Raw genomic sequence first — 10564 nt, 5'->3', positions numbered from 1 at the left:
TATTTTAATTGAATATCATTAATTTAGAACATATTAAAATTAGCTCTCTCATTATCAAGTGGAAATATTACCATTCTTCATTATGTTTCTCTAAGCTCAGTCCATTAGAGTCATCTTGTTGGAGAACAAAACAAAGGTGAAAATATTATCTAAAAATTACCATTACTAAACATCCACACAAAAAATAAAAATAGAAAAGAAAGATATGGATTTATGATATTATTAACTAATAATACATTTGAAATAGCTTCTCTAATTTCAGAATTCAAGAAATCATCTAAGGAAACTTTATTGAGAAAATGAAAATTAAAAACCAAAATACTGTTTCCATGACATGATAGTGAAAAAAAAAAAATGGAATCCACATAAATAATATAAGAGGATCATATTGGAAATTATGGAGTGTATATGGAAACTGAAAGCAAATATGGAAGATTATTTTTGCTTGAATCAATTTATAATATAATGGTTTTCAAAAAATTCCATTTGGCTGTAAAATATTCTGAAAAAATTTTTCAAAAGTTTTAAACAAATATTTATCATTAGATGTCAGACTTGGTAGAAAAGCATGAAGTCATCTGTATGGTATTTTTATTTGCTAAAAATTTCAAGTTATAATGCTTTGCAAATAAAATTTAAAAAAAATTGAAGGCTAAGACCATTATTATAGCCACAGTTTTCACATTATGATTTTACAAAATACCTAAATTTTGGGGTTAAAAATAACTTGGCAGTTACAACTGAAAATAACTTGGTAGTTATAAGTATAAAATTAAAACACATGGATTTTATTCCTGCATTGTTCAGCTTCTAGACTTAAAAATATGTATCCCAAGTTATTACATATAATAAGTAAAATATCAAAATTAACATTTTCATGATGACATTTAAAATAAATACTAAAATATATGATTACAAAATTGGCCAAATTATTTCAAATATCAAGGGAAATGTTAGCACATTTTTTTTCTTATGGAAAGATGTGTTCATATTTAAACTTTAAAAATTCCTGCTGCATATATAGGAAACTATTTTGAAAAATGTAAGTAAACTAATTAAAAATGTCTTGCATGTTTAAGATTCATTTTTATTTTTTCAGGCACACAACATAGATAAGAGGCAATACTGCAGAAGAAAAAGAAAAATTGACAATTTACAACTGATAATTTGCTTGGTGATAATTGAAATTTCACCAATTTTGTTTCTAAATCATTTTTTTATTTTACGTGATACTTTAAAGATAAACTTTACCTTATTTTAAAAGCCTAACATTTTAATTTTGTTGGAATTTTTATAAAAATATTATGTGTTGAGCAGTATTACAGCTATATATTTCCAAAACTTGAAACATTTTTAAATGTACATTATTTTCTTTGTCTTTCCATTATTTGGTTACTGCCAATAAGAATTGTGTGTGTGCATGTGTGTGGACCTTGAGCAATTAAAACACATTTTCCTAATGAAATAACACCAGATTATTTTACTCAAAAAATATCTTGTTTTTATTGCATCTTTTTTTTTCTAGAAAAGTATTTCATTAGCAATAAAGATATTTATTTTATTAAGACTGTTTATAAGAATGTTTAAGATATGAACAGTTTCTAATTCACTGAGTTTGCAAAAGCATGTTTATGTGAATTTCAATGCCAGATTGATAATGCATGTTATGTGTGCATAGAAATTAGGTTTGCCAGTCTTTTTTTTTTTTTTTTTTTAAATAATACCTGGTACCAAGATTGTGGTAGACCTCTAGCTAAGATATAACTTCCTGATCAGAGGCTACAAAGAGGACTTGATCTTTTTATTGCAAAACATAGACTAACTTATTTCAAAAAAGTTATAAACATTTTTTATAAGGTAATTACCAGTTACTTGTTAGGTATATATGTGAATAGAGGTTATGTAAGAGCAGGTTTCTTTTTCTTATTATAATATCTTATGGTTTTTCTCCTTTGAATACTTTTTTTTTTTTTTGGTTGATGAGAAAACGAGCTCACTTCTCAGTTTAAGAAGGTCTTGAACATCTGGCTCTTGAGAGGAGAAACTTTGGCTCTGCTGGTCTTGAAGTTTCTTTAATGAGAATCACTTTGTCTTTTTCTGCTCTGTATTGTTAGCAAACTCTATCATGTTAAAGGAATTTCACAATTGCTCCAATCTGGTTTAGTAAGGCTCCTCTTTGCGTTTGGCACCAGAGTTTAATTACGTTGTAACACAATTGCAGTTTAGGTATTCTACCTTCTTCCAAGAATGCCACATGCTTTTTACTAAATTGGCTATATTATTATTTGGAATTCCCTGAGAAACCTATTTTTGTTTGAAAAAAATCTAACTCGTGCCTCTGCTTAAAGAAAAACTTTGGACAAGGTTAGGTTTAGCAGAGTTTATTTGTGCAAAGAACAATTCGTGAATTAGGCAGCACTCTGAACAGGATTAATTCAGCAATTTCCACCCAGCAATGTGGAGAGGTAGTTTTTATAGACAGAAAATAAAAGTGACTTACAGAATTATCTTGATTGGTTACGACTTGACATTTGCCTTATTTTGACATGGTCTGATCAGTTGGCAGTCTGCGGTTGTCGGAAACTTGGCTGCTGTGATTGATTAAAACTTAGCTAATTGTTAAAATAATAAATTCTTAATTTACAGTTTCTTGATATACTAACTTAGGATGAAGTTTATTACATATGGACTCAAGATACAGAAGAATTTGAGGCCAAATCCAATTTAACACCTCTCATCACCTATCCAAAGTGATGGTTAAAGGGTTATTTTAAGCCTATTTTGTTGAATGAGACATCAGGAGAAATTAAATGTGGCTTCCAGGAAAGAATCTTAATTAATATTCCACCTAAATAAGGCACATGGCAAGATATGAAGAAGAATGAATGTCACCACGATTGGCTGTTGGCAGCTAGCTTCCTACCATCAAGAAAGCCAGCCTTAAGATCAAGATATTCTACAAGACAAATAGGCTAATTTTGAAAGTGTGTCTTTTTCTGACATTGTCAAATACATATCAGTGTTTTCATAAAGTTGACCCAGCATACAGACTTTTCAGTTAGTGAGCCGGGTTACAGTGTTCCTGCTTGATTTTCCTGTTTGAGTAAACACACAAAAGTTAACTTTATATTGACAAAAATGTCTTATGCTAGAGTAGTAGATATAAAAATTAAGCTTCCAGTGTCAATACACAAAATAATTAGACATCAATCCTCTCAACTCTACATTCTAAATTGTACAAAATTAACTGCAACTTCAGCTGTTGGATTGCCCTTTCTTTTCTAGTGCCTTAGAAATTGCCAACCTTTTCTCTTGTTTGATCAAATGATGCTGTCTAGTTGAAGAAAATAAATTGATTCTTTCTTAAAATAAGTTTTTAAATGTTTATTTTAGATTTGGGGTACATGTGAAGATTTGTTACATGAGTAAACTCATGTCACAGGAGTTTGCTGTACAGATTATTTCATACCCAGGTATTAAATTTAGTACCCAATAGTTATCTTTCTTATTCCTCTTCCTCCTCCCACCTTCCACCCTCAAGTAGACCACAGTATCTGTTCTCTTCTTAGTGTTTGTAAGTTCTCATCATTTAGCTTCCACTTATAAGCGAGAATATTTGGTATTTGGTTTTCCATTCCCGTGTTAGTTTACAAGAAATAATAGCCTCCAGCTCCATCTATGTTCTTGCAAAAGACATTATCTTGTTCTTTTTTAAGGCTGAATAGTATTGCATTATATATATACTAGTATTCCAGGAGGCCAGTATTTCTAGGTCTCAGGAAATTTACAATCATGATGAAAGGCAAAGGGAAAGTGAAGACCTCACATGGCCAAAGCAGAAGGAAGACAGAGAAGTGGGAGGTGCCACACATTTTTAAACAACCAAATTGATCTTATGAGAACTTGCTATCACTACAACGCCAATGGAAATGATGTTAGACCATGAGAAACTGCCCCATGATTCAATCACCTTCCACCAGGCCCTACCTCCCACACTGGGGATTGCAATTTGACATGAGATTTGGGCAGAGAAACAGATCCAAACCATATCCAAAATCAATGTAAAGGATCAGTGAAATTGAAAGTCAAAAGTTGGTTCTTTAAAAGGTAAATGAAATTGAAAGACTGCTAGCTAGATTAACCAAGCAAAAAATAATGAAAATTCCAATAACACAATAAAAAATAATAAAGGTGATCTTTCCAGGATACCGCATAAACACCAAAAATTATCAGACTATTATGAGCACCTCTATGCACACAAACTGGAAAACAATAGAGGAAATCGACAAAACCTATAATTGAACCAGGAGAAAGTAGAAATCCTGAAAAGACCAGTAGTGAATGGTAAAATTAAATCAATCATACCAAATTTGACAACAAAAATAAGCCCAGGACCACACAAATTCATAGTCTGTCAGATGTGCAGAAAAGAGTTGGTGCCAATCCTACTGAAAATGTTTCAGACAAATTGAAGAGGAGGGATTCATCTGTGACACATTCTGTGAAGCCAGTATCACATTGGTGAGGGTGAAATCATACCAAAGCTAGATAAGAACATAACAGATAAAGAAAATAACAGGCTAATATCCCTAATAAATGTAGATTCAAAAACCCTCAACAACCTACTAGCTAACGAAATCCAACAGCACATCAAAAAATTAATATACTGTGATCAAGTGAGCTTATTCCAGGGATATATCAGAATAGAGATTTATAAAACTGGAATACTCTTCAATACAAAAATATTTAGACTGAAGTGCAGAGAAATAGTGAAAAAATATTAAAATATAGGAAATAGGATAGGGAACATTAGATAATTGTGATATATTTATTTAGAGTTACAGTAAGAGAGGAGTCAGATTGGGACAAAAAACATAATTCAAAAATAATGTTGAATAATTTTATGACGAATTAAATTCTTCCAAGCACATATTTAACAAGTTTTATCAACACCAAGCAGAATAGAGACAAACTGAAGACACAACTGCTAAAAATCAGAGAAAAAAAATTTCATAAATAGTCATTGAGCAGCTGGAGTAAGGAATGGTGGTAAGACTTGAGAAGGAGCAACTTATGACTTAACAGGAATTATACAAAACAGAAAATAATAAAATGGCACCATTAAGTTCTCAAAAGAAAAAACAATCCAGATTTCTAAACTCATAAATATCATTTGACTATAAAGATATATACCATAAAGAAAAAAGTCTGTTAGATTTTGTCACCAATAATTTTTCAGTCAAGAGTAAATTTGATGTAAGTATTAATAAACCAAGCAAACATGCTATAATCTATATGTCAGTCAATACAAGAGTAGGATATAATGTAACTTAAAAATACTGTATGTATCTTAGTTATGTCCATGAAGAAATCCTCTTAGATATCTTTTGTAATTTCAGAATCTATTATGCCTTGATTTGTTTTTCTATCTTTTCAGTATTACATTTTTCTATGTTCTGTTACCTTGACTATTTACCTGCTCTGTTTTAGACACAATTTATTTCTAAGATTTGTCTACTTTGTTTTGCAGTTCATCCAATTAAATAAAAATTTTATCATTTAAGAATGCAATTTAATGAGCTTTGCAAAGTTTTACACGTATGTAATTGGCAACACAAACAACATATAGAATATTTCCATCAATCTAAACAGTTTTGTTCTATTACTGCTTAATTCATTACTCTCATTCCATTTCTAACTACACTCAACTAACAATCTTTTTTGTCACTATAGACTATATATTTTATTCTTAGAGCTTTGAATAAATAGAATCACACACTAAATACTTACTTGTATATGGTTTCTTTCTCCTAGCATGATGCCTCTGGGGTTCTTCTATGTTGTGAACATTAATATTTACTTCCTTTTTAAGATGAAATTTATTTAGTATATGATTGCAACACAAATTATGTATCCAAATAGCTTGTTGATGGGCATTTAGATTGTTTTCGATTTTGGGCTATCATTAATAAAATTGCTGTGCATATGTCAAAGCTTTTGTGCAGACATGTTTTCTTTCATCTTATGCAACTATTTAGTAATACAATTGCTAAGTCACATGGTAAATAAATGTTCTATTTTCTGAAGAACTTCCAAGGTTGAGAGTGAAAGCAGACAATCATTAGTATGCAGTATCAGTCTTTTTTGCTGCCAATGTACCTGTTCCTGCGCTGACATCTACCACTTTTGGAAAAATGGCAAACATGAAGCATTGTATACAGTATGTCTATAAATATGCTGGGATGTGGTTTTATGCTTCAAGCCAATTCTTCTTCATTCTTATCTTTTAGTTATTTCTTGGAATTTGTAGTAAAATAAAATATCTATTTATTTTAGCTGTTATACATTTTTGAACTTCTATTTTATAATTAATGCCATTTCTAAGATATAGTGCAGGGATCTACAACACTATTAAGTCTCCATCATGTATAACATAGTTAATTTTACTGACACACAGGCAAATCTATGGAATAACTAACCATATAATTTAATGCAAAAACATGTAATGGTTAAACTGTTTTAAAACGTTATACTAATACATTAGGTAAAGTCCTAAATGTTTATTTGAAGATTAGCATATTATTTTATTATATTGGCATATTTAAGCTATTTTCCAATAAAAAGGCATTATAAAAATGTAGGAGATTGTATATTTTTATATTAAAGAAATGCTTATAACTTATATATATTAAGTAAACATTAAATTATATCATGGACAGAAGTTATTTTTGGTCGGTTTGAACTAACCATATTAAAGTTTACGGTATCATTTTATAAATCGATATTACTGCTATTTTTCTGCAGAACTTATTTGTCTAATACAATCACATTTTTTATTCTTCAGTGGAAATATTTGATTTTTAAAGTTATATTTTACGGGTAAAGTATACGAAATTTTGACATATTCCATTGTGTCTTCTCTATGAATCATATTTCCCTTTATTAAAATACTACAATAGAACATTAAAAGGTTCTTAGTAAGCTCATTGTAAATGATAAGAAATAGAAGATATTCTTAAATTTAATTTTATTGAAAAGTATAAACAATAATAAGACTTTGTTAAATATAATAAAATAATGTAATAAATACCAAATAACATTGAAATACTGAAGCAACAAGGCAGTCTAAATTTCCTTAAGTTTTATGCTATTTAGTTAATCTTTATATCACTAATAACCTAACAGTCTTACTTTCATACAAGAGCTTCATAAAGTGTTCTTCATAATTTCAACAATCCAAGTTTTCTTCCTCTTTATTTACATAAATAGCTATAACATATTTCTTACATCTTGTGATTTAATATCACACCAAAATACATGTTCAAACTACAAAGGTGTTGAAAAATTTAGAAACATCAACATTCAAATGCCAACTTATATTTCTTTGCTCTCATAAGATGTTATCTACATAATGCCAAACACTCATTGTGTGTTCCCTTATTTTGGTGAATGAGTTTGCATTTTCAGGTTGACAAATTTTTCTTTCATATTAGTCAATGTATTTGTAAAAATGTTCATGTCTGATGGAGTGAGTATTTTGTAGCAATTCCAATTTCACCCAAAGTTCATTTTTTACTCTTTGATAAGATTGGAAAACACCCAAACATAACATAAGGGAATATTCATGAACATATGCATAAGGACTCCATGACAGAGCCTTCTACCCATTTAAATTAGCATAAGGAATCATTTTACACACAATAAATCCAATAAAACAACATCATCACACAGAATGAATAGCATTTAATGATTTCACAAAACCTGTTCCACCATAAATTTTAGTATGAATTTTTGGCAGAATATTACATCCTTTGCAGTATTAAACTATTCAATCTTACTTCAGCACTTGCGTTCTTTGCTGAGGTTGTGAAAATGTATGACTGATCATCTTGTTTTACATTATTATTTTACAGATCAATTTTTTGTTAATTTTAATAATATTTTGCTATTGCAAAGTATTATTAAAGTACTTTGGAACTAAATAAGTACTTTGGAACTAAATAAGATTAAATAAAAGTACTTTGGAACTAAATAAGATTCACATAAATCTCCAGTGTAAACTTTTTTTGTAAGATTTTTACCATTTTGATTATTTACAAGCATAAATGTTGATTATAGAAATATTTAAAAATTTTTTCATTGAGTATATCATATTCATAGAGACTGAGTTGTTTTCTGTCAATATTACCTACTAAATTTTATCACTTACCATGTTTTTTACAACCACTTCTGTTCCTCTGCCAGAATACATACATGTGTACAAATACATACAATAAAATGATGACACAAATTTAAAGAGGTTACTATAATTATTGCTAAAGCCCATACCTTGAATTTGAAAAATGTCATTCCCAGGCTTACGCTGTCTACTCATCAATGCTAAACTCATTCAAATTGTTCAATATTGATGAAAATATGTGTATAGTTTTCATATAATTTATATTAGTGCCCACATTTAAAAAGTATATAAGCTGAAAAAAAATAATTAATTTAACACAATAAAATAAACATATACATGTTATTCACATTACTAAATAAATTCCTGTATGATCACACATTCTTGGCAACCTTCTGTTGAGTCAACTAGCCAACATCCGATAGAGCTCCTTTGGGACTTCCTTCAGGATATATAAAAGTTCAGGAGGTAGTATTGCACTGTAACAAAAGCTGCTTAGAGTCTGTATCAATAATTTGTCAGTGTTACGTTATGAAGAAAAACTGTTAAGTACTTTCAAATGATGCTGAGAGGCTAAATAAAACACTTACAATGTCTCCACGGTTTTGCTGTATAGCCTCTTTTGGCAACCATAGCAGAAGTCATTTGTTGCAATAATGGGGAGCATGTGATACATTTGAGTATAAATAAAATGAGAAATTAATTATAAACATATCTAGGGATATCTGATTTAAGTAACAAGAACACAATCAAATGCAAATAAAGAAGAATGACGTATTTGTTAACATTACTAAAAGTTTTGTAACAGACTTCCCGTAAAGCACAATCCAGTCCTTCAACTGTGGAGATGCCTGTTTACATATAACTTTTAGGTCTACTCTTCTCTCTTTTTACCTGATTTTTAGACAGCTTTTCTCCAGGTCCAGATCAGTAGTTTCAGACTTAATGGTCTGTAAAGTTTAATATCTGGTGAAAAAAAAAGGCCTCTTTTTAACCTCATCAGAAGGAATCACTGGTAGCTTTGATTGTTTCTGATTGAAACAGAAAGCCATTTTTAGCCAAAATGGCTTTGTATACTCCCTATAAAGCTTTGTATAGGGAGTATAAAAAGCTTTCAGCAGTCAGGCTGTGTTCCCACTTCCAACTCAGAAGCCAAAGAAAAACTTGACTTTATGTGAAACACATTAATAAAGGTAGAGAAACAGTGATTCCAAAATATTTCAGTACTCTTATTAATATAAAAAATGATATCAATGAGTCAAACAATAAAAAATAAATCATAGTTATACATACAACACTTTTCAAAAGTTTGATGTTAAAAAAAAGGAAAGAGACAGGTTAAACTGAGGTGTAATATAAAGGGATATACATTTTCTAAATGTTAGATTGTTTTAAAAAAATTCTATCCCAATAAAAAAGACATAACTAGAAGAGGTCACTTTCAAAGGATTAGAGAAGACGTTGAATTTGGATGAGAGACATGTTCTTTAATGTTAAAGGAGAAAGAAAAAATAGAGCAAATCCAGTAAAAGTAGCTTTGCCTATGTGAACAAAAATGTGGAAGTAGGAGATTATAACTTTTGCATAGAATAAAAAAATAATGGGTGTGCAGGCTTTAAAATTGGCATTGGCATGTTAGAATAATAAAGTGAATTGCACGTGGAGGATGCTTTGCTTCCCAGGAGCTATTTAGGATTCAATTAAGATAGTAAATTTTGAATTTAGAGTGACTTTCCTCCTGCTTGCTGTGTGATTCATTCCAGCAGACCCGCACTGCTTAGGTATAAGTAGAGAAAAACAAATAAATTCTTATACAGTGTAAAGGTTTGCCAGTTACATGCAATAAAAGACAGAAGGGTAAGACAACTATGAGAATATGTGAGCATAATATGGTAATGTTGGATACAAAGTAAATCTGGAAATGCAGGGCTATCTGACAGAGTGAAATTTACACAAGGAATTGGAGTCTGTAATTGATAAATTCCAGAAACATTTTATATTATTGGAAAAGAAAATCAGAAAACCAAAAATTATATTTAGGATGCCATAGGACTTAATTAGTAATTTGGGTTAGAACAGTTTCTGCTGATGAGAGGTTTTGGTGTGTTCTTATGGGTTGATAGCTGAAGAGAACAGAGGGACTAAAAGTTCATGGCTGAATTTTATACACACACACACACACACACACACACCCCACAATTTATTTATCCACTCATTGATGGGCATTTGGGCTGGTTCCATATTGTGCAATTGTGAATTGTGCTGCTGTAAAAATGCATCTGAAAGTAACTTTTGTATAACTTATTTTCCTTTGGGTAGATACCCAATAATGGAATTACTGGATCAAATGGCAGTTCTACCATTTAGCTATTTAAGGAATCTCCACAC

Source organism: Aotus nancymaae, unplaced genomic scaffold, assembly GCF_030222135.1.
Source record: "Aotus nancymaae isolate 86718 unplaced genomic scaffold, 86718_ANA_hifiasm-v0.15.2.pri h1tg000033l, whole genome shotgun sequence".
Taxonomy (NCBI): domain Eukaryota; kingdom Metazoa; phylum Chordata; class Mammalia; order Primates; family Aotidae; genus Aotus; species Aotus nancymaae.
This window is presented reverse-complemented; position numbering follows the sequence as displayed.